The 25,934-nt window shown below is 40.9% G+C and overlaps 1 long non-coding RNA gene across 1 annotated transcript in view; it reads right to left on the reverse strand.

Annotated features, from left to right (window-relative positions):
* Nucleotides 1-17,858: 17,858 nt before the first annotated feature.
* Nucleotides 17,859-25,934, reverse strand: part of LOC139754701 (uncharacterized) — a 32,551-nt gene continuing 24,475 nt past the window's right edge. The window contains exons 2-3 of the long non-coding RNA XR_011713928.1: nucleotides 21,740-21,906; nucleotides 17,859-18,002 (exon numbers count right to left, since the gene is read on the reverse strand). This is a non-coding gene — a long non-coding RNA (uncharacterized lncRNA). The remainder of the gene's footprint in view (nucleotides 18,003-21,739; nucleotides 21,907-25,934) is intronic.

Genomic DNA, 25,934 nt, shown 5'->3' on the forward strand with positions numbered 1-25,934 from the left:
TAAACTATGCCTGACAATAAACAAAAGGCATTAAGAACACTGTTTAAAACATGAAAGAAACCCAGCATAGAAGATACAGACTCATAAAGTCAAGCATAATTCCTGTAAGTATACCAAAAGGATAGCAGTTAAGAATACATAATTGCCTGGTGAGGAAGCTGGAACCATTATTTGATGCATTACATTGAGAATCAAGAAACATATAAAGAGTGACTAAGGAAACATTCAAAAGACGATACCAAATGAACCTTCCATTGACAATCATACCAAAGAAGTAGCCTTCAGAAGATGAGGATGTTAAAAGTGAAAAGGTGAAACAAGATATGAATAGGAGTTATGACTGTACACAAAATAGGAGTTTACCATAAATTGGGAAATGATGTTCAGCAGCCAGGAACCATGGTAGTCTGGCAAAAAGTTCCACAACATTTATAATAAAGAAGTTGGGACATGGCTACCTCTAGACCAGTGTTTCCCAGACTTTTTTGGATGTGACCCTGAACACAGAATTTTTTTTGGCCTGGCGACCCTCATGGTGGAAACATAGTTTCAGTGTTTCTTAAATTAGCTTTATCCAATAAATTTTGCTGAATTTTACTTTGATTTAATGATAAATAAATTTTGATATTTGTTATGGTGATCGAAGAAAACGAAAGATACAACTTCATGCAAACATAATACAGGTACACCACCAATTTTCCAGCACTCCTAGTTCCAAAGCCTTGCCGATTAACCATTTTGCCGAACCAACCGTGGTCACGTAAGACTAATTCATCAACACACCTCTAACCAACTAATTATACATCTTCCTTGTGTCTAAAGTATACTATGGACTGCTAGAAATTTAAATTAAACAAATACTAAATGTTTGAGCACCCTAAGATGGTAAGTCTGTCCTTAGATTGTTAAAAGCCTGTGGGGCCTTCTTCATCTTCTGTTATTATTGTTTTCCTAGGTGTGCATCACCAGAATAATGCAGTTTATACACCTGCTCAGGACAGACGTGCTCGTCAGCTACGAGTTTTGCAAATTCATCCACATACTTGGCAGCTCCTTTGTGGTCTGCAGACCACTTTTCTCTCCACATTTTATTCATGGAAATTCTATGACGCTTCTTGAATCTTTGAAGCTATCCTTCACTAAAGTCACGCTCATGTTGTAATTTAAGTTCTCTACGGAACAACTTAGCCTAGTCCATTACCATGCTACCTGACAAGTCCACTCCATCACTCTGATGCTGTCGAAACCATTCCATCATCACTCAATCATGCTCAGTACTCTTCCCATCTTTCATTGTTTTTCTAATCGTCACTTGCTTCTTGGAATCTCGAACCTTCAACTCTTCTTAATCAGATCCTTGAAAGATTTTCATTGGTTGTGGTTTTCAAGAAGTTTCTTCAACTGTGAATACTGAGTTAAAAGAAAAATCTAGTATGGTAGCTATTTCCTTGACGTCAGTAGTTAGTCATGTTCGTTTCATAATGGTCCAATTCTTTCTTTTACTGTCTTCCTTTGTCTTGTATATATGTGAAGAATTCCTCAGGATTATTCTTAACTTTCAAGGAAATTCTTTTTTCTTTCACATCTTTACTTTGTCTTATGACCTTGACACTTTATTTGGATTTTGATTGATTCCTGGTGATTTTCATCAGCTCCCACTGATTTGAATTTCTTTTATGTTTTCTTCTTTGGGCAAATCAGTCCTTTGATTCTCCTATTCACTGTCTGCATAGATTTCAATATTTTCTCCCTTTGCTTCTTTTATCATAAACAGTTGATGAACCAATACTGAAGATGTCACACAGCTTATGCACCGAAACACCATGGTCCATTTTTTTCAACAGTTGTACTTTACCTTGTATCGATATGGACTGGTGTTTACATTTGACACCACGACTAACTCTCTCATATGTCTTAGAAGCCATAGCTAGGGTTAAATTTAAGCAAAATAAGCTAAGAATCTCACAGAATTGCGGGGCGGTACCACCACCAACAAGTGCAGTGTAAAGAATGTAAATAAGCGCACCCTATACAAAACGCCATCTGTGGCCGCCCAGTAAACTACATTGGTGGCCGCGGTAATTTCAAGTTCCCTCACGTAATTTTATCCAGGACTAAAGGAGGTGCTGAACCATCAGTTGCTGGAAATTCAGTGGTGTACCTGCATACTGCAAAATTAGGCAAGCAAAGAAAAACAAAGTTTTGACTGGCAACTATGACAGTGCTTCATGAGTGAGCCCTTCTGACTATTGATTTTTTGCTTATGAATTTAGTCAACAAAAATTGTGGCGACCATGATGATGCTTTTCTATGATCACACAAATGTCAAGAATTTGATCATTTCTTTCTTCAATGGACTTCACTGCAAAAATTCAGAGGGAAGAACACATTTATTATTTCAGTGGCTACCATGATGTTCCTTCTTCTATAGGTAAATTCTTCCAGATACGGCTTTATGTTGACAGATTGAGCACAGTACAAATCATGATGAGGATTCAGATGGTGCCTTGCTTTAGTCCTGATCATCACGAGCTGAAAATCCTTGTTCACAGAGGTATATGACTGGAAAAAGGAGAAGAGTCTTTTCAGCCTCATGTGTCAGAATAGGCTTATCCTGGAGCTTAGCCCAGAATTCAGAGTGCGAGAGACTTTAAAAATGTTGCTTCTGCACCCGATTTTCCTGGAGATCCGTAAGTTCTTGGAAACCAGGGATATCTTCTCCAACTTCAATGACTTCCACAATGAACACATTCCTAACCCAGCTATGCTGACATAGGTCGACATTTTCTGGCAAATATCTGACCATTTCCTCCTTAAGCTTCTTCAAATGATCTTGAAAAACCACATTAATGTCAGCAAAGGCTTTTTCTGACAAATCTTCCAGCACTGCAATCAGTTCTGGAAAAGCAGCCATTTTTTTCCCTGCTAATCTTTCTCTCTAAAGTGCAACTTTCTCCTCGAATGAGGCAATTTTCTCATTAATGTCCATCATAGTTTGATTTCAGCCTTGCATGTCTGAGTTCATTTCATTCTGGTGCCTGAAGATGTTGCTTAAATAAGCTAGCTTTGTCACCCAAGCAAGATCTTTGAAGCAGTTGGCCAGCTTATGCATCTCTTGGATAAAACTTCTTTTTCAGTTCTTAGTTCAATAACCCATGAAAGACTGCACCCTCGAGACAGCCAGTATACATCAGAGTGGAAAAATAAGTCCTGGTGATGTAGTCCCATCCCTTTACATATTTTATGGAAATTGTGCAAGTTTAAAGCTCTGGCCTTGATGAAATTCATAATTTGTATAACATCATTTAGTACCACATGGAGTTCCACCTGGACACGATGAAAGGCCAAGCTTTCACAATGTACGACATCAGGGTTTTCTCTTTTAAATAGTGACAAAACCTACATGGCTTCGCATCATAGATGAAGCTCCATCAGTACACACAACCAAACAATTCAACCAGTCTAAGTTGTGTTCCTTGAAAAAATTGACCACCATAACAAACATATCTCTTCCTGTGGTAGTTGTTGCCAAGGCATTGCAGAACAGAAATTCCTCCAGAATTCTATCATCTCCTTTATACCTCACAAAAACCATGAGTTGAGGTTTGCCAACCATGTCCTCAAATTCATCTATCTGCAAAGAAAATTTTCCTGCTTCTTTCAGCTCCACATTTAGTTGATCCAAAATATCTAATGACATGAGATCAATTCGACGTTTCATGCTGTTGTTAGAAAGTGGCACCAATTCAACCTTCTCAGCAACATCTGTTTCACAAGTAGTTTTTACCACAGCTACTGCTGCTGATTTTACCACCCTCTCCAATATCATGGGGCTTTTTGCATCTTGCAATGCACCATGCCACTTTAAAGGATGCCAAGGAAGCTTTCTCCAAAAAAAAGATGAGCCAGAAGGAGCATCAATCTGACTTTGTTTTAACTGTTCTTCCTTATCCTTCCAATAACTTAGTGACTTTTCAACAAAGTTTCGATGAATTGAACATAAGTGATGGTTCAGCTTGTTTTCCTACATAAATTCATTCGCGAGGACATGCAGGCACTGGACACACTAAGGAGGGACATTCCTTGATCTCTCTCTTAGCTCAGTGAAGTAGTATTTCAGAAACTAAAGCTTATACTACAAAATTGTTTGCGCTGAACCATTATTCCTTCTGGAATTCAAACCTGAACAAATGGAAATATCAGTGAAGCGAGCAAGGAGGGAAGTAATAACAGGAGGTGATGAAGTGAGGAGATGGAGTGAGTATTTTGAAGGTTTGTTGAATGTGTTTGATGATAGACTGGCAGATGTAGAGTGTTTTGGTCGGAGTGGTGCGCGAAAAGAGAGGGTCACGAAGAATGATTTGGTTAAGAGAAAAGAGGTAGTGAAAGCTTTGCAAAGGATCAGGTGTTAGCTTTGAAGAATATATGTGAGAAATACTTAGAAAAACAGATGGATTTGTATGTACCATTTATGGATCTGGAGAAGGCATATGACAGTGTTGATAGAGATGCTTTGTGGAAGGTCTTCAGAGTATATGGTGTTGGAGGTAAGTTGCTAGAAGCAGTAAAAAGTTTTTATCCCCTGGGGATAGGGGAGAAAGAGTACTTCCCAAGCATTCCTCATGTGTCATAGAAGGCAACTAAAGGGGACGAGAGCGGGGGGGGGGGCTGGAAACCCTCCCCTCCTTGTATTTTAACTTTCTAAAGGGGGGAAACAGAAGAAGGAGTCACGCGGGGAGTGCTCATCCTCCTCGAAGGCTCAGATTGGGGTGTCTAAATGTGTGTGGATGTAACCAAAATGAGAAAAAAGGAGAGATAGGTAATATGTTTGAGGAAAAGAACCTGGATGTTTTGGTTCTGAGTGAAACAAAGCTCAAGGGTTAAGGGGAAGAGTGGTTTGGGAATGTCTTGGGAGTAAAGTCAGGGGTTAGTGAGAGGACAAGAGCAAGGGAAGGAGTAGCACTACTCCTGAAACAGGAGTGGTGGGAGTATGTGATAGAATGTAAGAAAGTAAATTCTAGACTGATATGGGTAAAACTAAAAGTGGATGGAGAGAGATGGGTGATTATTGGTGCATATGCACCTGGGCATGAGAAGAAAGATCATGAGAGGCAAGTGTTTTGGGAGCAGTTGAGTGAATGTGTTAGTAGTTTTGATGCATAAGACCGTGTTATAGAGATGGGTGACTTGAATGCACAGGTGAGTAATGTGGCAGTTGAGGGAATAATTGGTGTACATGGGGTGTTCAGTGTTGTAAATGGAAATGGTGAAGAGCTTGTAGATTTATGTGCTGGAGAAGGACTGGTGACTGGGAATACGTGGTTTAAAAAGAGATATATACATAAGTGTACGTATGTAAGTGGGAGAGATGGCCAGAGAGCATTATTGGATAAAGTGTTAATTGATAGGCACGCAAAAGAGAGACTTTTGGATGTTCATGTGCTGAGAGGTGCAACTGGAGGGATGTCTGATCATTATCTTGAGGAGGCAAAGGTAAAGATTTGTAGAGGTTTTCAGAAAAGAAGAAAGAATGTTGGGGTGAAAAGAGTAGTGAGAGTAAGTGATCTTGGGAGGGAGACTTGTGTGAGGAAGTACCAGGAGAGACTGAGTACAGAATGGAAAAAGGTGAGAACAAAGGACATAAGGAATGGGATGTATTTAGGGACGCAGTGATGGCTTGCGCAAAAGATGCCTGTGGCATGAGAAGCGTGGTAGGTGGGAAGATTAGAAAGGGTAGTGAGTGGTGGGATGATGAAGTAAGACTATTAGTAAAAGAGAAGAGAGAGGCATTTGGATGATTATTGCAGGGAAATAATGCAAATGAGTGGGAGATGTATAAAAGAAAGAGGCACGAGGTCAAGAGAAAGGTGCAAGAGGTGAAAAAGAGGGCAAGTGAGGGTTGGGGTGAGAGAGTATCATTAAATTTTAGGGAGAATAAAAATATTTTTGGAAGGAGGCAAATAAAGTGCGTAAGACAAGGGAACAAATGGGAACTTCAGTGATGGGGGGTAATGGGGAGGAAAATGATTTGGTAAACAGAGAAGAGGTAGTAAAAGCTTTGCAGAAGATGAAAGCCGGCAAGGCAGCGGGTTTGGATGGTATTGCAGTGGAATTTATTAAAAAAGGGGGTGACTGTATTGTTGACTGGTTGGTAAGGTTATTTAATGCATGTATGACTCATGGTGAGGTGCCTGAGGATTGGCGAAATGCTTGCATAGTGCCATTGTACAAAGGCAAGGGGGATAAAGGTGAGTGCTCAAATTAAGAAGGTATAAGTTTGTTGAGTATTCCTGGGAAATTATATGGGAGGGTATTGACTGAGAGGGTGTGGGCATATACAGAGCATCAGATTGGGGAAGAGCAGTGTGGTTTCAGAAGTGGTAGAGGATGTGTGGATCAGGTGTTTGCTTTGAAGAATGTATGTGAGAAATACTTAGAAAAGCATATGGTTTTGTATGTAGCATTTATGGATCTGGAGAAGGTATATGATAGAGTTGATAGAGATGCTCTGTGGAATGTATTAAAAATATATGGTGTGGGAGGCAAGTTGTTAGAAGCAGTGAAAAGTTTTTATCGAGGATGTAAGGCATGTGTACGTGTAGGAAGAGAGGAAAGTGATTGGTTCTCAGTGAATGTAGGTTTGCAGCAAGGGTGTGTGATGCCTCCATGGTTGTTTAATTTGTTTATGGATGGGGTTGTTAGGGAGGTGAATGCAAGAGTTTTGGAAAGAGGGGCAAGTATGCAGTCTGTTGTGGATGAGAGAGCTTGGGAAGTGAGTCAGTTGTTGTTTGCTGATGGTACAGCGCTGGTGGCTGATTCATGTGAGAAACTGCAGAAGCTGGTAACTGAATTTGGTAAAGTGTTTGAAAGAAGAAAGCTGAGAGTAAATGTGAATAAGAGCAAGGTCATTAGATACAGTAGGGTTGAGGGACAAGTCAACTGGGAGGTAAGTCTGAATGGAGAAAAACTGGAGGAAATGAAGTGTTTTGGACATCTGGGAGTGGATTTGGCAGCGGATGGAACCATGGAAGCGGAAGTGAATCATAGGGTGGGGGAGGGGGCGAAAGTTCTGGGAGCATTGAAGAATGTGTGCAAGTCAAGAACATTATCTCAGAAAGCAAAAATAGGTATGTTTGAAGGAATAGTGGTTCCAACAATGTTGTATGGTTGCGAGGCGTGGGCTATGGATAGAGTTGTGCGCAGGAGGGTGGATGTGCTGGAAATGAGATGTTTGAGGACAACATGTGGTGTGAGGTGGTTTGATCAAGTAAGTAATAGTAGGGTAAGAGAGATGTGTGGTAATAAAAAGAGTGTGGTTGAGACAGCAGAAGAGGGTGTTTTGAAATGGTTTGGTCACATGGAGAGAATGAGTGAGGAAAGATTGACCAAGAGGATGTATGTGTCAGAGGTGGAGGGAACGAAGAGAAGTGGGAGACCAAATTGGAGGTGGAAAGATAGTGTGAAAAAGATTTTGAGTGATCAGGGCCTGAACATGCAGGAGGGTGAAAGGCGTGCAAGGAATTGAGTGAATTGGAACGATGTGGTATACCGGGGTCGACCAGTGTGAACGAATGTGCCCTTGTCTTTTCCTAGCGCTACCTCAGGCACATAAGGGGGGAGGGGGTTGTTATTTCATGTGTGGTGGGGTGGCGATGGAAATGAATAAAGGCAGACAGTATGAACTATGTACATGTGTATATATGTATATGTCTGTGTGTGTATATATATGTATACGTTGAGATGTATAGGTATGTATATTTGCGTGTGTGGACGTGTATGTATATACATGTGTATGTGGGTGGGTGGGCCATTCTTTCGTCTGTTTCCTTGCGCTACCTCGCTAACGCAGAGGACAGCAACAAAGCAGAATAAATAAATAAACTAAATAAAATAAGGCATGTGTATGAGTAGGAAGAGAGGACAGTGACTGATTCCCAGTGAAGGTCACTCTGCGGCAGGGGTATGTGATGTCCCCATGGGTATTTCATTAATTTACAGATTGGGTTGTTAGGGAGGTAAATGCAAGGGTTTTGGAGAGGGGAGAGTATGCAGTCTGTTGGGGATGGGATGAGAGGACCTGGGAAGTGAGTCAGTTGTTTGCTGATGGTGGCTCTGGTGGCTGATTCGAGTGAGAAACTGCAGAAGTTGGTGACTGAGTTTGGAAAAGTGTGTGAAAGGAGAAAGCTGAGAGTAAATGTGAAAAAGTGCAAGGTTATTAGGTTCAGTAGGATTGAGGGACAAGTTAATCGGGATGTTGTAAGTTTGAATGGAGAAATATTGGAGGAAGTGAAGTGTTTTAGATATCTGGGAGTGGACTTAGCTGCGAATGGAACCATGGAAGCATAAGTGAATTACAGGGTGGGGAAGGGTGCAAAGGTTCTGGGAGCAATGAAGAATGTGTGGAAGGAGAGAACATTATCTTGGAGAGCAAAAATGGGTATGTTTGAAGGAAGAGTAGTTTCAACAATATCATATGGTTGCATGGCATGGGCTATAGTTAGAGTTGTACAGAGCAGGGTGGATGTGTTGGAAATGAAATGTTTGAGGACAATACATCATGTGAAGTAGTTCGATCTAGTAAGTAATGAAAGGGTTAGAGAGATGTGTGAAAATAGTGTGCTGAACGGTGCGGACATATGGAAAGATAGACAAAGAGTATATATGTGTCAGAGGTAAAGGGAACATGGAGAAGCAGGGGACCAAATTGAAGGTGGAAGGATGGAGTGAAAAAGATTTTCAGTAATCGGGGCCTGAACATAAGGAAGGTGAGAAGCATGAAAGGAATAGAGTGAAATGGAACAATGTGGTATACTGGCATCAACATGCTGTTAATGAACTGAACCAGGGTATGTGAAACGTCTGAGGTAAACCATGGAAAGGTCTTTAAGGCCTGGACGAGGATAGGGAGCTGTGGTTTCAGTGCATTACACATGACAGCTAGAGACTGAGTGTGAACGAATGTGGCCTTTTTTGTTGGTTTTCCTGGCACTACCTCACTGAAGCTGGGGGAAGCAATGCCATTTCCTGTAGGGTGGGGTAGCACCAGGAATGGATGAAGGCAAGCAAGTATGAATATGTATATGTGTATATATGTATATGTCTGTGTGTGTGTATGTATATGTATGTGAAAGTGGATGGAGAGAGATGGAGGATTATCAATGCCTATGCACCTGGTCATGAGAAGAAAGATCATGAGTGGCAAGTGTTTTGAGAGCAGCTGAGTAAGTGTATTAGCAGCTTTGATACACAAGACCAGGTTATAGTGATGGGTGATTTAAATGTGAAGGTGAGTAATGTAGTAGTTGAGGATATAACTGGTATACATGGGGTGTACAGTGTTGTGAATGGAAATGGTGAAGAGCTTGTGGATTTGTGAACTGAAAAAAGACTGGTGATTGGGAATATCTGATTTGAAAAGAGAGATATACATAAGTATACGTATGTGAGTAGGAGAGATGGTCAAAGGGCAGTGTTTGACTACTTTTTAATTGATAGGAGTGTAAAAGAGGGACTTTTGGAAGTTAATGTGCTGAGAGGAGATGTCTGATCATAATCTTGTAGAGGCAAAGCTGAAAATTTGTAGAGGCTTTCAGAAAAGAAGAGAGAATGTTAAGGAGTGGTGAGAGTAAGTGAGCTTAGAAAGAAGACTTGTGTGAGGAAGTATCAGGAGAGATTGAGTGTAGAATGGCAAAAGGTGAGAGCAAATGACATGAGGAGAGTGGGTGAGGAATGGGATGTATTTAGGGAAGCAGTGATGGCTTGCGCAAAAGATGCATGGGGTATGAGAAAGGTGGGAGGTAGGCAGATTAGAAAGGGTAGTGAGTGGTGAAAAGAAGTATGATTGTTAGTGAAAGAGAAAAGAGAGATGTTTGGACAATATTTGCAGGGAAGTAGTGAAAATGACTGGGAGATGTATAAAAGAAAGTAGCGATAGGTCAAGAGAAAGGTGCAAGAGGTAAAATCGACGGCAAATGAGAGTTGGGGTGAGAGAGTATCATTAAATTTTAGGGTGGATAAAAAGATGTTTTGAAAGGAGGTAAATAACATGTGTAAGACAAGAGAACAAATGGGAACATCGGTAAAGGGAGCAAGTGGGGAAGTGATAACAGATAGTGATGGAGTGAGAAGGAGATGGAGTGAGTATTTTAAAGGTTTGTTTAATGTGTTTAATGATAGAGTGGCAGATATAGGGTGTTTTGGTCAGGGTGGTGTACATAGTGAGAGGGTCAGGGAGAATAATCTAGTTAAGAAAGAATTAGTGAAAGCTTTGTGGAAGATGAAATCCGGCAAGGCGGCAGGTTTGGACGGTATTGCTGTGGAATTTATCAAAAAAGAGGGTGGCTGTGTTGTTGATTGGTTGGTGAGGACATGCATAGTGCCATTGTACAGAGACAAAGGGGATAAAGGTGAGTGTTAAAACTACAGAGGCATAAGTTTCTTGAGCATTCCTGGGAAATTATATGGGAGGGTATTGATTGTGAGGGTGAAGACATATACAGCACATCAGATTGGGGAAGAGCAATGTGGTTTCAGAAGTGGTAGAGGATGTGTAGATCGGGTGTTTGCTTTGAAGAATGTATGCGAGAAATACTTAGAAAAACAAATGGATTTGTATGTAGCGTTTATGAATCTGGAGAAGGCATATGGTAGAGTTGATAGAGATGCTTTGTGGAAGGTTTTAAGAGTATATGTTGTGGGAGGTAAGTTGCTGGAAGCAGTGAAAGGTTTTTACCAAGGATGTAAGCCATGTGTGCAAACAGAAATTATCAGTCTGTGACCATTCATCAAACTATACATATAATCATTTGATGAATATGAGTACTCTGCCCATGATTTTGAAAGTAAATGCAAATACCATTATTTTTTTATTATCATTATTTTGCTTTGTTGCTCTCTCCCGCGCCTGCGAGGTAGCACAAGGAAACAGACGAAAGAAATGGCCCAACCCACCCCCACACACACACACATGTCCACACACGCAAACATACACACCCACACATTCCAATGTACACACATATATACACACACTGACACACACATATACAAACATGCACACAATTCACACTGTCTGCCCCTACTCACCCCCATCGCCACCCCGCCACACATGGAATAACAACCCCCTCCCCCCTCATGTGCGTGAGGCAGTGCCAGGAAAAGACAACAAAGGCCCCATTCGCTCACACTCAGTCTCCAGCTGTCATGCAATAATGCCCGAAACCACAGCTCCCTTTCCACATCCAGGCCCCACACAACTTTCCATTGTTTACCCCAGACGTTTCACGTGCCCTGATTCAATCCACTGACAGCACGTCAACCCCGGTATACCACATCGATCCAATTCACTCTATTCCTTGCCCGCCTTTCACCCTCCTGCATGTTCAGGCCCTGACCACTCAAAATCTTTTTCACTCCATCTTTCCACCTCCAATTTGGTCTCCCACTTCTCCTCGTTCCCTCCACCTCTGACACATATATCCTCTTGGTCAATCTTTCCTCACTCATTCTCTCCATGTGCCCAAACCATTTCAAAACACCCTCTTCTGCTCTCTTAACCACACTCTTTTTATTTCCACACATCTCTCTTACCCTTACATTACTTACTCGATCAAACCACCTCACACCACTTATTGTCCTCAAACATCTCATTTCCAGCACATCCACCCTCCTCCGCACAACTCTATCCATAGCCCACGCCACGCAACCATACAACATTGTTGGAACCACTATTCCTTCAAACATACCCATTTTTGCTTTCCGAGATAATGTTCTCGACTCCCACACATTCTTCAAGGCTCCCAGGATTTTCGCCCTCTCCCCCACCCTATGATTTACTTCTGCTTCCATGGTTTCATCCACTGCCAGATCCACTCCCAGATATCTAAAACACTTTACTTCCTCCAGTTTTCTCCATTCAAACTTACCTCCCAATTGACTTGACTCTCAACCCTACTGTACCTAATAACCTTGCTCTTATTCACATTTACTCTTAACTTTCTTCTTTCACACACTTTACCAAACTCAGTCACCAGCTTCTGCAGTTTCTCACATGAATCAGCCACCAGCGCTGTATCATCAGCGAACAACAACTGACTCACTTCCCAAGCTCTCTCATCCACAACAGACTTCATACTTGCCCCTCCTTCCAAAACTCTTGCATTCACCTCCCTAACAACCACATCCATAAACAAATTAAACAACCATGGAGACATCACACACCCCTGCCGCAAACCTACATTCACTGAGAACCAATCACTTTCCTCTCTTCCTACACGTACAAATGCCTTACATCCTCGATAAAAACTTTTCACTGCTTCTAACAACTTGCCTCCCACACCATATATTCTTAGCACCTTCCACAGAGCATCTCTATCAACTCTATCATATGCCTTCTCCAGATCCATAAATGCTACATACAAATCCATTTGCTTTTCTAAGTATTTCTCACATACATTCTTCAAGGCAAACATCTGATCCACACATCCTCTACCACTTCTGAAACCACACAGCTCTTCCCCAATCTGATGCTCTGTACATGCCTTCACCCTCTCAATCAATACAATCCCATATAATTTACCAGGATCACTCAACAAACTTATACCTCTGTAATTTGAGCACTCACTCTTATCCCCTTTGCCTTTGTACAAAGGCACTATGCAAGCATTCCACCAATCCTCAGGCACCTCACCATGAGTCATACATACATTAAATAACCTTACCAACCAGTCAACAATACAGTCACCCCCTTTATTGATAAATTCCACTGCAATTCCATCCAAATCTGCTGCCTTGCCGGCTTTCATCTTACGCAACGCTTTTACTACCTCTTCTCTGTTTACCAAATCATTTTCCCTAACCCTCTCACTTTGCACACCACCTCGACCAAAACACCCTATATCTGCCACTCTATTATCAAACACATTCAACAAACCTTCAAAATACTCACTCCATCTCCTTCTCACATCACCACTACTTGTTATCACCTCCCCATTAGCCCCTTCACTGAAGTTCCCATTTGCTCCCTTGTCTCACGCACTTTATTTACCTCCTTCCAGAACATCTTTTTATTCTCCCTAAAATTCAGTGATACTCTCTCATCCCAACTCTCATTTGCCCTCTTTTTCACCTCTTGCACCTTTCTCTTGACCTCCTGTCTCTTTCTTTTATACATCTCCCACTCATTTGCATTTTTTCCCTGCAAAAATCGTCCAAATGCCTCTCTCTTCTCTTTCACTAATAATCTTACTTCTTCATCCCACCACTCACTACCCTTTCTAATCAACCCACCTCCCACGCTTCTCATGCCACAAGCATCTTTTGCGCAAGCCATCACTGCTTCCCTAAATACGTCCCATTCCTCCCGCACTCCCCTTACCTCCTTTGTTCTCACCTTTTTCCATTCTGTACTCAGTCTCTCCCGGTACTTCCTCACATGTCTCCTTCCCAAGCTCACTTACTCTCACCACCCTCTTCACCCCAACATTCTCTCTTCTTTTCTGAAAACCCATACAAATCTTCACCTTCGCCTCCACAAGATAATGATCAGACATCCCTCCCGTTGCACCTCTCAGCACATTAAATTCCAAAAGTCTCTCTTTCGCGCACCTGTCAATTAACCCGTAATCCAATAACGCTCTCTGGCCATCTCTCCTACTTACATACGTATACTTATGTATATCTCGCTTTTTAAACCAGGTATTCCCAATCACCAGTCCTTTTTCAGCACATAAATCTACAAGCTCTTCACCATTTCCATTTACAACACTGAACACCCCATGTATACCAATTATTCCCTCAACTGCCACATTACTCACCTTTGCATTCAAATCACCCATCACTATAACCCGGTCTTTTGCATCAAAACCACTAACACACTCATTCAGCTGCTCCCAAAACACTTGCCTCTCATGATCTTTCTTCTCATGCCCAGGTGCATATGCACCAATAATCACCCAACTCTCTCCATCAACTTTCAGTTTTACCCATATTAATCGAGAATTTACTTTCTTTCATTCTATCACATACTCCCACAACTCCTGTTTCAAGAGTAGTGCTACTCATTCCCTTGCTCTTGTCCTCTCACTAACCCCTGACTTTACTCCCAAGACATTCCCAAACCACTCTTCCCCTTTACCCTTGAGCTTCGTTTCACTCAGAGCCAAAACATCCAGGTTCCTTTCCTCAAACATACTACCTATCTCTCCTTTTTTCACATCTTGGTTACATCCACACACATTTAGACACCCCAATCTGAGCCTCCGAGGAGGATGAGCACTCCCCGCGTGACTCCTTCTTCTGTTTCCCATTTTAGAAAGTTGAAATACAAGGAGGGGAGGATTTCTGGCCCCCCGCTCCCGTCCCCTCTAGTCACCTTCTACGACACCATTATGTAAGGATAATTTGAATACAATAACCATGAATACTGTGTTTGAATAATTTGGAGACAAATACCGAATACGAATACTCCATCTCTGTACCATACATTGTTCTATCACATACTTGTTTTTCTTATTCACAAACGCTGATCTGTATACTTACTGTAAAACACACTCATGTAGAAAATACCAACCTTAACACATCTGCCATATCAATAAAGTTTATCTTTAGCAAGTTTCCTTCTTTGAGTGAAAAATCCCAGGCTTATGCTGTTTTCTCTATTAGACTATTAAATGGCTATTCTACTAATTAAGTAGCATGGCAATCAGAGTAAAAAAAAGTAAGAGGCAAACAAAACTTACGTCACCATAACTACGTATCATAGTGCATCAGTCATTCAATACAGCAACGCCAGAAGTGAGTAAGAAATGACACTGCAATTGCATCATGCTCCACCCACTCAGCATACAAGTAATGGACATGAACAAATTCGAATATGTCAAGAGTTTTCATGCATTCATTGATGCCTTATCATTTACGACTATTTTCCTGTTCAGAGTCTCAATGATGCTTTATATTCCAAAATTGTGATGTAAACATATTTACACTATTTGGTACATTTAAAAAATTCTATCTTCTTATTTTTATATCTTTTTTCAAAACATCCGGCGACTCTCAGGAGTATCCTTGCAACCCTCATTTGGGTTGCGACCATGGGTTTGGGAAACACTGCTCTAGACTCAAATGCAGAGAAAAAGTTAAGAAAGAGAAAGGAATGGTTTAATGCTAAAAACAAAATCTCAAGAATAATGGAAAGTATTTTTCTTCTCCAATCGTCAAAGATTATGTTCATAAAATGCAGTAAACAAAAAAATGGGTAAGGGTAGCTTGTGCCCAACTGCTTCATTATGAAGAGGAATATCATGCAATCATCTAGCACATTCTGCTACAGAGCCGTGCTCAGCATCACTAGATGTTTACTTGCAACAAAGAGAGCATTACTTCTCTGCTGTTTCGCACGATTTACAAGAAATCTTTTATTTCTACAAACATATACCACAAGTTTTATTTATCGTGATTCATACAAAACTACCTCGTTCATGAAAGAAAATGTAATACTTTTGAGAAATATTATGTGATGCATGGATGGCATCATCCGAGGAGGGTCATGAAGGTGCATGAGTTGGTGGCCTACAATCCATCCAGGAAAGTGATTCCTTATCAGACTTCCCTGCTTGTTTAGCCTAATTCTCATCCAAATACTTCATTTGTAGGGAGAAAAATGAAAAACAATATTGTAAGTGAACATTGTATATAACTGCAATAATAGGCTCAGTCATCTGTTCTTGATGCTACCTCACTCAAACAGGAAATAGCAAATATGTACAGAAAATAAACAATGGTGTATGGTTAGTAATGAATAAAATTCAAATGCACCTGTTAAAGAATAAAAAGTACATAGTTTTTGTCTTATAATCCATGCTTATCTTCATTACATCCTCCATATCATCCAATCTCTCCTAATCCACCATTGAGCTGGAAGTAACTGGCTCCAGCTCTTTATGCAAACACAGATGCATCGCACACCACACACAGTTGTTTGTTTCACTTTCAATCAAGTTCATAACTGTTTTATCAAAAATTAGTATGAAATAATGTAGCTCAGCACTTTGATAGTGGTTCCTATATCAACAGGAAATATCACTATTACTTATGTCAAAATGATACAACAGATGGGAAAACTGTCTTTCCCTCCAGTCCCATACAATGCTGTCAAATGGCAATGCACAGTGAATTGCAACCACTTGCAGTGCAGTCTATTAGTACAAGGCACCACACCATCTTAAACTGTGTCAACACAGGAGGCATCTATTTCCTCAAAATCACGCTCTTGAATCGATATACAAATCATCATTAAGCTCACTGGATCACTGTCAGAATGATTATCTCCAACCTCACCATCTGGTGGATTTTGCTTTAAGTACTTGACTTCCTTAGAGGGAAAAGCCATAATATGTCTTTACTTTGGCATCGCTGGGTGCTGACTAACAACCATATGCATTCTATGGGTATTCTGCAATTCATCACTTTCACAATTTTTGTGTCCCAGCTTTGAATAGTAATAAGAGACTAAGCATAAAAATACTCATCTGTAGATGGGACTTACATGATGAGAATTCTTGTCTGCAGATACTAAAGGGTTCAATAAAAGATGTTAAAAAGAGGAGCTTCAACATGTGCTATATTGAAAATACATATGGCACTCCATCTAGCCAACATATGCAAGGTATAAGAGGAACAAGCCACTGCAGGATAAGAAAGGGAGAAATACTGTGGACAAGGCAAAGACAATCTGCAGTTTTTCCCAAAAATTCATCATGAGTATTTGTCAGTTAAAGAGAAGCTAATCAGGCTGAGGGATTTGAAGGGAAGCGTTGTAGAGAATGATGGAATGATATGAGAGGAAATGAATGACACATTTAAAAGTGTTCTCATAAAGGAAGGCACAATAGCCCCCCTTCCCCACACACAGACAAAAAAAAAGTTGCAAAGGAAGTCTTAGAAAGCTGTAAAGTTTCTCAAAAAACTATCAACAAAATAATACACAGTCTTAACCAATACAAGCCTCATGTTTCAATAAATTTCACAATAGATGCTGATACACTTGAGAAACCAATTGAAATACTGTTCAAGATGTTGCTGGAAACAGAGAAAATGCCAAGGAGTGGAAAAGGGCAAACATCATACCTTAGATTGGAGACTAGGAAGAATTCCTACAGGGAAGAAATCATCTAAGCAAAAGACAACAAAGTTTCAGGGTAAGGAAGTTCCATGCAATGAACCTCTCTGATATCTACATGTATGGACTCTGTTTTAAACAAAAGGGGAGGCTTAGTGGATTGTTGGCATCTGGACTGCCAGAAGCCATTTGAAACTATACCACACAGGAGGCTGATTAAGAAGTGGGATCACCAATTATTTCATGAAAGGGAACAAAAGGCACAACAAAGAAGCCTTCTTGAAGTACCTCAGGTTTGAGGTCACCAGTGGAGTGCCACAGGGTTCTGTTCAGGTATCACTACTCTTCTTGATGTATGTGAATGACATGCCAGAACTTTTGGACTTGTACCTGAATATCTTTGCAGATGATACACAGGTCATAAGGGAAGTGAAAAGCAAGGAGGATTGCATAAACTTACAAGGGGAACTTGACAGACTCCAAGATGGTCTGATACAAAGGTGAAGTTCAACCTGGTACAAAATGAGAGACTTGGGCATAGACATTATCTTTTTTCACTTTTTCCAGTCACCAAAATCTCATTGTAAGGGAACTGTCTGCTAGCAAATATCAAAACTGTAATCAACTTTACTGATAAGGAAATATTCAGCAAACTGTTCACATCTTACATAAGGCCAAAACTGGAATATGATCCTCTATAGACAAATAAATCTGGAAAATCATCTCCAACTTATACTCACATACTGGACATCAGTTGGGTATACAGAATTTTCAGTATCTTGAGGAGGTGGCTTGCTAGCTTTCTTAGTAGCTGAAGATGCTAATGAGTTCCAGATGGATGGCCGGACTTTAGATTTGTCATTTCGATCGAGTGGTTTTAGATGGGCACCTGAAATTTCAAGCAGAGGGACTAGAAACATTTTCCCACTAAAATTTGTTGAAATATTTCACCATTATAAATGTTGCAGCAAGCAAAGATGTAAAATCTTATACCTTTAAACAATATTGCAGTGTGCCTATAAATATCACCTTACTACACTCTGCTGTACTTTTTTTTTTTTTTTTTTTTATACTTTGTCGCTGTCTCCCGCGTTTGCGAGGTAGCGCAGGGAAACAGACGAAAGAAATGGCCCAACCCCCCCCCCCCATACACATGTACATACACACGTCCACACACGCAAATATACATACCTACACAGCTTTCCATGGTTTACCCCAGACGCTTCACATGCCCTGATTCAATCCACCGACAGCACGTCAACCCCGGTATACCACATCGCTCCAATTCACTCTATTCCTTGCCCTCCTTTCACCCTCCTGCATGTTCAGGCCCCGATCACACAAAATCTTTTTCACTCCATCTTTCCACCTCCAATTTGGTCTCCCCCTTCTCCTCGTTCCCTCCACCTCCGACACATATATCCTCTTGGTCAATCTTTCCTCACTCATTCTCTCCATGTGCCCAAACCACTTCAAAACACCCTCTTCTGCTCTCCTAACCACGCTCTTTTTATTTCCACACATCTCTCTTACCCTTACGTTACTTACTCGATCAAACCACCTCACACCACACATTGTCCTCAAACATCTCATTTCCAGCACATCCATCCTCCTGCGCACATCTCTATCCATAGCCCACGCCTCGCAACCATACAACATTGTTGGAACCACTATTCCTTCAAACATACCCATTTTTGCTTTCCGAGATAATGTTCTCGACTTCCACACATTTTTCAAGGCTCCCAAAATTTTCGCCCCCTCCCCCACCCTATGATCCACTTCCGCTTCCATGGTTCCATCCGCTGACAGATCCACTCCCAGATATCTAAAACACTTCACTTCCTCCAGTTTTTCTCCATTCAAACTCACCTCCCAATTGACTTGACCCTCACCCCTACTGTACCTAATAACCTTGCTCTTATTCACATTTACTCTTAACTTTCTTCTTCCACACACTTTACCAAACTCAGTCACCAGCTTCTGCAGTTTCTCACATGAATCAGCCACCAGCGCTGTATCATCAGCGAACAACAACTGACTCACTTCCCAAGCTCTCTCATCCCCAACAGACTTCATACTTGCCCCTCTTTCCAGGACTCTTGCATTTACCTCCCTAACAACCCCATCCATAAACAAATTAAACAACCATGGAGACATCACACACCCCTGCCGCAAACCTACATTCACTGAGAACCAATCACTTTCCTCTCTTCCTACACGTACACATGCCTTACATCCTCGATAAAAACTTTTCACTGCTTCTAACAACTTGCCTCCCACACCATATATTCTTAATACCTTCCACAGAGCATCTCTATCAACTCTATCATATGCCTTCTCCAGATCCATAAATGCTACATACAAATCCATTTGCTTTTCTAAGTATTTCTCACATACATACTGTACTGTTCAACATAATAATCCAGCCTCCTTCAATCTCTTATGACTAACTCCTACTCTCCCCTCCATCTCTCATTCTTTCTTAATTACTGACTAACTTAAAGTTCTCTATCAAACTATGAGTTTTGATTTTTTGATTCACAATAACAAAAGTACATGCAAATTATGAAAAAAACTGTAAACAGTGCAAACTCCTAAAATCCATGATCCGACTTAAAGCAAGAGTTTCCTGAGATGGACACTGCCTACCACGCATTGTCACTGCCCATTCAACAATAGTCATTGTTCTCACTGTCTGAAAGTAAAAATCTATGACTTTTGCAGTTATCTTTGTGACATTTTCATGTATTCTGAACTTATAACAGCATTCAAAATTCATCCAAACAATAGTGCTGGTCGTTATAGTGCTGTACAAATAGTCCTGCTACCTGGTGCTTTCCAATGCAGTGATTTGTTTATCCAATGTCAATCTGGTGCTATCCTATGCTGTGATTTGTTTATCCAATGTTAATGGAAAAATGAAAAAATAAAGTAGTGAGAAATAAAGAAATTTCAACATTAACTCCAGAAACTCCCTACAACTATGAGTGGAAATTACTCAAGTGAGTCTTGTGCCTATGGAAAGAAAAGATGGAAGAGAATAAGCATGGAAGTAAAATTGGACATTCTTAAAGGGCTTTGACGCTCACCAATGTGGTGCTAATACTACCATAGCTCTTGTCTTGCCTGCTTCATCAGGAATATCAGTTCCTGAGCATGCAAATAATGTGAGGTAGCTTGCTTCCAACATGGTGTTCATTCATAGCAACAGTGAAGTTGTTGAGAAAATGGAGCAAATGTTGAGTGTCTGGATCATATATCAGAATGAGTGTAACACACCTGTACTAAATGTTATGTATTTTCACACACAAAATGCTATTCAAAGCAGTATTTCTTATCTACATAATCAGATATATAATGTACAATGCAATAATAATAATAGTGATACATATACACAAAAATATCCCCGAGCTCTGGCCAAAGCATACATTGAGAAAACCTTTCTCATAATACACTAAATAGTGATTAATGAAAAAAGAAAGAAAAAGCGGTGGATAAGATAGGTTTGACAATGCACATGCTAGAGAAATTCTGTGATCTCAAGTGGCCAAAAGGAGAAGGTCAATGACATCATCTCTACTGCAGACTTTGATTAAGTGAGGGCCCAAAACAAGCAAGCCACTGCTACTACCACGGTAGAGTGGACAGCAAAGAATGGGAATCAACAGCACTTCCTCAAAAGAAATACTGAAGGAAGGAAAGTCCTGACCCAGACTATCTTACTCATGTGAAAAAGACACAGAAGAGAAAAAATTCTTCATACATTTCAATGTTCTCATGTGCAAGCTTTACAAATAATGCCACAACTTTAAAGAGCAATGTCCTATTTCTATTAAAACAAGGTAAAAGAATAATACCTAAATAGTGACTAGTCAAAATAAATCAAAAGTAGGTAGATTTGAATACGCAAATGCCTGTAGCACATACTTAGGTTCCTCTTTTATTACCAATAAATGGTGAGTGTTTTATTCGTAAGTAGTAGGTAACAGTAGGCAGGAAGCCAAAGACAACAAAGGTACATCACCAAGGCTACCCGCCTAGGTATTGGAAAGGTTAGTGATGGCCGCGAAGTGAGCCAGCACTTCAGCAGTTGTCAAGTTGCACTCCTCAGACCCAGTTAGCAGTCTATTCTTTCTGCTTCACCCACATGTGGACTACTGGCATTCTGTCCAAAACATACAATCTCTCCTTGTCATGCATAACACTTTACAACACTAAACCCATACATCTCATTCTTCGTAACTCTATAGATTTTCCTGCGGCTATCACTATGTGCTGGCCTGCCTTTTGGCAAAACGATAGGAACAACAGATAGAAGCAGTATGTAGGCAGGAGCATCAGGTAGAAACTAGTCAGTATGAATACTAGGCAGGAGCCTCTGTAAACACTGCACTAGAGTTGTCCTTCGCCAGTGGCCCATTAAGGATGAGGCACTAAAGGCTAAAGAGAGGCAATGGAGTTCATTAGTTATGGAGACTCTATCACTGTAGCCACCCCCTTGAGGGAGTTCTATTTGGGAACAGGCATCGGAGATATTGATAAAATAGATCTATATATAGGTGGAAAACTGGATGTCCAATTTTCAATTACTTTTACCATACATGTGAAAATAATCTTTTTCCTCACCAAGAACAAGCTGCCTGAACTCATCATATGTTGGTGCTGAATGAATGGCACGTAGCTTGGCTGCATTTTCTGCTGTGTAACGGCGATCTGCTTCTAACCCTGCTCTTAGTCTCGCTTCAAGCTGACTGGAATCCACACTCCCTTCCCAGCCTCCACATGCCATAATGCTGAAGAAAATTAATTTGAATCAAAACAACTAGGAAAACGACAATAATCACTGTACTTTACACATAATCTTTACACATAAGCTGCTAGAAGCAGTGAGTTTTTATCAAGGATGGCAGGTATGCATATGATTAGGAAGAGAGGATAGTGAACAGTTCCAAGTGAAGGGTGGTCTGTAGCAGGAGTGTGTGATGTTATCATGGTTGTGAGGTAGTGAGGAAGGTAAATGGAAGTCTTGGAAGGATGGACGAGTATGCAGTCAGTGGGGAATGAGAACACCTGGGATGCAAGATAGCTGTTGCCTGCTGTTGATAAAGCACTGGTGGCAGATTCAAGTGGGTAACTGCAGAAGCTGGCCACTTAGTTTGGAAGGATATGTAAAAGGAGGAAGGTTGAAAGCAAATGTGAATAAAAGCATGGTTACTAGGTTCAAAAGAGTTGAAGAACAAGTTAGTCGGAGTGTGACACTAAATGGAGGAAAATTGGAGGAAGTAAAGTGTTCCAGATACCTTAAAGTGAACAGGGCAGTGAATGTAACAAGGAAGGGGAAGTGAGTCATAAAATGGGTGAATGGGTAACTTATCCTAAGAGAGCACTGAATATGTGGAAAGAGAGATTGTTATCTGTGAGTGCAAAAATGGGTATGTTTGAAGGTACAGCAGTTCCAACATTATCATGTGGATGTAAGGCATGGGCTACAGATAAAACTGTGCAGAGTATATGCATTGAACATAAAATGTCTGAGGACAATATGTGGTGTAAGGTGGTTTGATTGAGTAAATAATGAAAGGGTATGAGAAAGGTATGGTAATAGAAAATAAAATGAGTGTGGTTGAGAATGCATATAAGGATGTGCTGAAATGATCTGACCATATGGAGAGAATAAGTGAGGAAAAGTTGACAAAAGGGATATATGTGTCAGAAGTGAAGGGAACAAGGAGAACAGGAGACCAAATTGAGGATGGAAGGATGGAGTGAAAAAGATTTTGAGCAACCTGGGCCTGAACATGCAGAAGGATGAAAAGCATGCACAAACTAGATTGAAATGAAACGATGTGTTACAATGGGATCAACATACTGTCAATGGACTGAACCAGGGTATATGAAGCATCCAGAGTACACTATGAAAAGGTCTGTGGGGTCTGGTTGTGGATGTGAGTAAAACTTAAGTGTGAGGCTGAAGTATTTCATTTCATCTTTGGGGTTGATGGTTAGTTACAGAGTAGTTTGGGTGGAAGGGGCTTTGTGCTGTTGTATATAACTAAGTGCTGAGCATGTTGAGGGAGGACTGAACTGGAGGTTCTTTGTTTCACTGTAAAGGTGTTCAATGCTTGTGGCTACTAGGCAGAGAGTAATAGTTCTGAATGCACTATTTTAAGTAGTTGGCAGTTCTGTTATATTTGTTTTTGAGTGGGTGGAAGACCAGGTAGGTGAAGCATAGTTTAAAGTTGAGCTGATGAACCGTTTGTATACAATAATAAGGTATTCGTTTCCTTGTCCATATCTGATACTAGCTAGGGTTCTGAAGGCATTTACTTGGTGTGTTGCTTTTGCATGGATGTTACTGGTTTGTCATAAATGATGTTGAGAACAGGTGGTGTTTTGCTTGAGGAAGAGACTGTCTATTCAAGGCAACAGAAGGGTGTGAGCTGGATTCATGTCTATCTGTGGTTAACAGAGTGACTGAAGTTTTCTGTGGAGATGCTGACATTCACTCCAGCTTATGCATGCTTCACAACCACTTGCATGTTCAGGCCCCAGTAACCTTTAGCAGCTTACAAGCCATCATTCCACCTTGTCCTCAATCTCTCCTTATTTTCCCCCCTCACCTTCTAACATGGATATCCTTTATCTCAGTCTCTCCTCTCCCATCCTCTCCATACGTCCCATCTATTTCAGAACACCCTCTTCAGCTTTGAGCCAAACTTTTCTTACAACTACGTCTCTTTCACACTCAATCATTCCTTACATGATCAACCCTGTTCAGACCACCCTCAGCATCCACCCTCTTCCATGCTTTTCATCATATATCACTATCTCATACAAATACAGAACCAATGGGACTACTATCCCATCAAATATGCCCATCTTTTCCCTCACACGTTCCTCAATGTTCCCATCCTAAGTTTACTTCTGTTCCTATGGTTCCATTCACTACCACTTCCAGATATCTAAAACATTCCACTTCCTCCACACTCTGCCCATTTAAACTTACACTCACATCAACGTGCCTCTCTTCCCTGCTAAACTTAATAAACTTACTTCTCTTCACATTACCTCTCAACTTTCTCTTTTCACATACTCTCTCAAAGTCATAAACTACCTTTTGCAGTTTTTAACTTGAATCTACCACAAAAACCACGTCATCAGCTGACAGTAAATGAATCACTTTCCAGGGCCCAACAGACTGCAGACTTACCCGTTCCTCCAAGACCCTTGCATTTACCTCCCCATAAAACAGATTAAACAGCTATAGAGACATCTCTTCAAAGCAAACACCTGATCCACACATCCTCTACCACTTCTGAAACCACACTGCTCTTCCCCAATCTGATGCTCTGTACATGCCTTCACCCTCTCAATCAATACTCTCCCATATAATTTACCAGGAATACTCAACAAACTTATACCTCTGTAATTTGAGCACTCACTCTTATCCCCTTTGCCTTTGTACAATGGCACTATGCACGCATTCCGCCAATCCTCAGGCACCTCACCATGAGTCATACATACATTAAATAACCTTACCAACCAGTCAACAATACAGTCACCCCCTTTTTTAATAAATTCCACTGCAATACCATCCAAACCTGCTGCCTTGCCGGCTTTCATCTTCCGCAAAGCTTTTACTACCTCTTCTCTGTTTACCAAATCATTTTCCCTAACCCTCTCACTTTGCACACCACCTCGACCCAAACACCCTATATCTGCCACTCTGTCATCAGACACATTCAACAAACCTTCAAAATACTCATTCCATCTCCTTCTCACATCACCACTACTTGTTATCACCTCCCCATTTACGCCCTTCACTGAAGTTCCCATTTGCTCCCTTGTCTTACGCACCCTATTTACCTCCTTCCAGAACATCTTTTTATTCTCCCTAAAATTTACTGATAGTCTCTCACCCCAACTCTCATTTGCCCTTTTTTTCACCTCTTGCACCTTTCTCTTGACCTCCTGTCTCTTTCTTTTATACTTCTCCCACTCAATTGCATTTTTTCCCTGCAAAAATCGTCCAAATGCCTCTCTCTTCTCTTTCACTAATACTCTTACTTCTTCATCCCACCACTCACTACCCTTTCTAAACAGCCCACCTCCCACTCTTCTCATGCCACAAGCATCTTTTGCACAATCCATCACTGATTCCCTAAATACATCCCATTCCTCCCCCTTTGCTTTGAAGAATGTATGCGAGAAATACTTAGAAAAGCAAATGGATTTGTATGTAGCATTTATGGATCTGGAGAAGGCATATGATAGAGTTGATAGAGATGCTCTGTGGAAGGTATTAAGAATATATGGTGTGGGAGGCAAGTTGTTAGAAGCAGTGAAAAGTTTTTATCGAGGATGTAAGGCATGTGTACGTGTAGGAAGCGAGGAAAGTGATTGGTTCTCAGTGAATGTAGGTTTGCGGCAGGGGTGTGTGATGTCTCCATGGTTGTTTAATTTGTTTATGGATGGGGTTGTTAGGGAGGTAAATGCAAGAGTCTTGGAAAGAGGGGCAAGTATGAAGTCTGTTGGGGATGAGAGAGCTTGGGAAGTGAGTCAGTTGTTGTTCGCTGATGATACAGCGCTGGTGGCGGATTCATGTGGGAAACTGCAGAAGTTGGTGACGGAGTTTGGTAAAGTGTGTGGAAGAAGAAAGTTAAGAGTAAATGTGAATAAGAGCAAGGTTATTAGGTACAGTAGGGTTGAGGGTCAAGTCAATTGGGAGGTGAGTTTGAATGGAGAAAAACTGGAAGAAGTGAAGTGTTTTAGATATCTGGGAGTGGATCTGTCAGCGGATGGAACCATGGAAGCGGAAGTG

This window comes from Panulirus ornatus, chromosome 17 (genome assembly GCF_036320965.1).
Source record: "Panulirus ornatus isolate Po-2019 chromosome 17, ASM3632096v1, whole genome shotgun sequence".
NCBI classification, from domain to species: Eukaryota; Metazoa; Arthropoda; class Malacostraca; order Decapoda; family Palinuridae; genus Panulirus; species Panulirus ornatus.